This window comes from Suricata suricatta, chromosome 7 (assembly GCF_006229205.1).
Source record: "Suricata suricatta isolate VVHF042 chromosome 7, meerkat_22Aug2017_6uvM2_HiC, whole genome shotgun sequence".
NCBI classification, from domain to species: Eukaryota; Metazoa; Chordata; class Mammalia; order Carnivora; family Herpestidae; genus Suricata; species Suricata suricatta.
Window position 1 is genome coordinate 2,509,975 of NC_043706.1, and position 4,463 is coordinate 2,514,437.

The 4,463-nt window shown below is 39.9% G+C and overlaps 1 pseudogene; it reads left to right on the plus strand.

Moving 5' to 3' along the window:
- The first annotated feature begins 2,367 nt into the window (after window positions 1-2,367).
- LOC115296619 lies at window positions 2,368-3,321 on the plus strand (annotated as a pseudogene).
- Window positions 3,322-4,463: the final 1,142 nt, after the last annotated feature.

The following is a 4,463-nucleotide window of genomic DNA, read 5'->3' on the forward strand; positions in this document are numbered from 1 at the left end:
GCTTTAAGACAGGTGGATGTGGAGTAGGGGAGGAGAAAGGAAATAAAATGACCCAGATCAGCAGATTGTCCTCTTGAAAATCGATGGGAGAAGGCATTTCACAGCCTGATTTCTCCCTTATCCAGTGTTACTGAAGGATAATAATTTTCCTGAATTGTGATGAGGAAAAGCAATAGCAGTGAGATGATGGACTATGACATGAGCACCGTAGTTCCCTCCTCGTGTGCTCTCAGCAAGACACTGGACTCAGCTATAACATGCAGGGACATTGACATTCTGGTGTTGCTTTTGTGAGCATCTCCTTTGTCTGACATTTTTTCAACTGAAAATTATAATCATTTTTATATTTCCTAGATAGATAGCCATTACGTATTCTTTTACACACACACACACACACACACACACACACACACACACACACAACACACACAATCCTGGAAAGCATCAAATCATATGTACAAGTTCATCTCACTGAGGTTTTATTTTTCCTCAACTGTCTTCTTTGTCCTTATTGATGTAATATTGTTAACATATATCATTTTATTCTAATGGCGCAATAGTATTCTGGTGTTTTCTTGCGATGTATTTACATTTCATTTTTGCCCTTTCTCACTTTGGTACTGCTTCTTTCTCAGGCACATCAAAAAGTTTGTAGCAATTGGTTTCAGATAAATGCATCTGTATGCGTGCTTGTGCATGAGACTGACCATGGTTTGTTGTTTGTTGCTCTTCTGAGCAGGTGTGAGTCGGAGGACACGTCATGTTGTTGCACATTTAGACTGTCACAGATGACTTTAGTCTTAGAAGAATTAGAAATATACTGTATGCCCAACCATTTGAATATGACAGAACTGAAATACTCATTTTCGGATGCCTCTTTGGTCAGTTTATAAACTATCCTTCTTCTTCAGTAGTAAGCACTGCATGCAAATAATCATCACCCAGCCTCATATCCCACAATGTGTTGGGTCCAGTGTCACTAACTCTGCAAGGTCGCTCCCAGAAAGGTGATACTTGACATAATGTGGACAAATGTCTGAAATTTGGTATAATACCAAAATATTGTTTTTTATACCTTTTCTTATACTACTTTAAGTTTTGCATTATAGCTCTTTGACCTGTCATTGCTTTGAGAATGAATCTGTCTTTATCTCTGTGTGTTCATCTATTTACTTATTTTGTCATAGGGAGTGATGATAAGTTGGATAACTTTTTTAAATGTTTGTACTGATTACGATGTCAATAAGGAATAGTCCTACCTCTTTCAGGAATTTTAGGATATCTAATTGGTAATGTGTGAAATGGATATCTGCATAAGGTAGAAAAAAGTGTTGGCCAATGGATTTTACAGTTCTGATTCTGGCTGGGTCTTCATGGCCCATGAATGTTCAGAGTTGCTCTTAAATCGGTATGTACTTTGAAGCATGGTTCAGGTAAATGTAAGCACTGTAATTGAATGGTGGTGTTCTCAGGTTCTTTCTTTGGGTATTTAGTTGTTTTCCTCACATACCAAAAAAACTGTGGCTTTCCCAAATATAATACATTAGTTAGAGAGGCAATACTGCCAAAATGTTGATGCAGAAATAGTAGGGATTTTGAATGTAATTGAATTCTTTGTATAAGTACACTCCAGGTCTTAAGTTCCTACATCAGAATGGTTTTTCCACATTATGTTGTATTATATACATATGTACTTTAAATGTTTATTTATTTATTTCAAGAGAGAGAGAGAGAGAGAGAGACAGAGAGAGAGAGAGAGAGAGAGAGAGAGAGAGAGAGAAGGAAATGTGCAGAGAGAGAGGGGGAGAATCAGAATCCCAAGCAGGTGTGGTGTGTCAGCAAAGAGTCGGACACAGGGTTCAACCCATGACTCATGAGATCATGACCCCAGCTGAAGTCAGATGCTTAACCAACTGATCCACCTAAGTGCCTCCATAGTATATTTTAATACATATAAGTTGTGAGGAAATCCAGTTGTGTAGTATCATGAGATATATATTGTTAGAACATCTCTTCTCTGTGCATCTGTTTGATTCTTTCTGATAGCTCTCCCTCGTTTTCCCTTATACATTTTTGTAGTACTTTAAGTCCTAGTAAGTGCAGACTGATACACCTTATGTTCCTATGACTGATGCAAACAAATGATCCATTATTTGGTTTTCTTATATATTAATGACTTATATTTTGTGATAATGCGAACCGTATTGATATAAGCTATGTCATTCCATTGAGTACATCATTTATTCAAATTATTTCTCATAAAGTCCATGGCCTTGTCTTTTCATATGATCAATTCAACCACTGCCAACTTTTTTTCTTTTTGAAGATGTCTTTTAAACATTGCTAAATACTTGGCCTTGAATGGAAATGTGGTAAGAAAGGATGGAACAGAAAAATGGAAGTTCTTTCACTGGATTTATCCTGCTGGGTTTCTCTGACCGACCTCAACTGGAGAGAGTCCTCTTTGTGGTTCTTCTGATCTTCTATCTGCTCACCCTGCTGGGAAACACAACCATCATTGCACTGTCCCACCTGGACCCACAACTTCACACTCCCATGTACTTTTTCCTCTCCAACCTGAGCTTACTGGACCTGTGTTACACGACCAGCACTGTCCCTCAGCTCCTGGTCCATCTCAGGGGGGCAGACAAGTCTATCTCCTTTAGCAGCTGTGTAGCTCAGCTGTTCTTCTCTCTAGGGTTGGGATGCACAGAATGCATCCTCCTAGGGGTGATGGCATTTGACCGCTATGCAGCCGTCTGCAGGCCCCTGCACTACATGGTGATCATGCACCCTCGTCTCTGTGCCCTGATGGCTTCTGGATCGTGGTTCATTGGTTTTGCCAACTCCTCATTGCAGACAGTGCTTATCTTTCTTGTACCACTTTGTGGGAAAAATAAAATAGACCACTTCTTTTGTGAGGTCACCCCACTGCTCAAGCTTGCCTGTGTTGACACCACTGCGAATGAGTCTGAGATCTTCTTTGCCGGTGTGATCATTCTCCTCATACCCGTGGCATTAATCACGTTCTCCTATGGTCAGATTGTCAGGGAAGTGTTAAGAATAAAGTCAGCTGTAGGACGGAGAAAAGCTTTCGGGACATGTGGGTCCCACCTCACAGTGGTCTCTCTGTTCTACGGCACGGCCATCTATGCTTACCTGCAGCCCAGCAGCAGCCACTCCCAGGATCAGGGCAAGTTCATTGCTCTCGTCTACACCATTATCACCCCCATGGCCAACCCCTTCATCTATACCCTGCGGAACAAGGACGTGATGGGAGCAATGAAAAAGGTGCTCTGTAGGGGCTCTGACTCCAGATAACTGGGGGGAAGACCCTGTGATGGAAGACTTTGAATGCCTGTGTCTTTAAGATTTTTGTGCCCTCAATAGTTCTCCTGACAACTCTCAAGAGAACTTTTTAATTCATTGTTTCATGCAAGCGAGTGTCAAACTCTAAGTTCATGGACTCATTGCATCCTCCAGAGATGCTGATGTAGTGTTCCTAGTCTATCTGCATCATATTAATATTGTAAAAAGTTTCACAAGATTTTCTTATTTCACCCCATTTGGGAACACTATTCCATTTCTAATTGCAACGGACAGTTACACACACAATAAAAGCAAAGCAAAATAAGAATAGAAGCCAGCAAACACTGTGATATATATCACTACTGCAGCATTACTGGACCTAGCAATTGCTGGAGGCTATTGCTTATTCTCACATTTTGATCACAGCTCATTTACAATGTTCATGGTCTGAGTAGATCACAACTTTTTCCAGAAGTAGGAGGGCAACTGTGGGAAAAACAAACTTAGGCTCAGGGAAAACTTGTTAACATCTATCCTGATAAAGCCATTCAGATATTAGGCTGTGGTGTAATGTCACCACTCTGATAATGTTTTCATTTTGAAACACAATTCTTTGTTTTTCTAATTTTTCTTTTTTTCTCTTCTTTTAAAAAAATTTTAATGTTTATTTGTTTTTGAGAGAGAGTGAGACAGAACACAAGTGGGAAAGAGACAGAGAGATAGGGAGACAATGTATCTGAGCAGGCTCCAGGCTCCGAGCTGTCAGCACAGAGCCCAACGTGGGGCTGGAATTCACAAACTGGGAAATCATGTCCTGAGCTGAAGCTGGACACTTAACTGATTGAGCCACCCACATGCCCCTCAAATTTTTCTTGTTTGAAATAAATTTGTATTATTTTAGTTTTAAATTAAATTTTTATTTTAATTTCATTAGCATTAACCTACAGTTATTATATTACTTTCTGTTGTACAATATAGTGATTGAACATTTTCATCATCACAAGTACTCTCTTTAATTTCCATCACCTATTTAACCTATTCTACCCCAGATCCTCTCTTGTGGCACCAATGATCCCACAGAAGGCAAGGGAGATTCTTAGTTTATGTGTCCCTACCTTGTTCTGGCTTTAGGACTGTCATGTGTTCACATAACG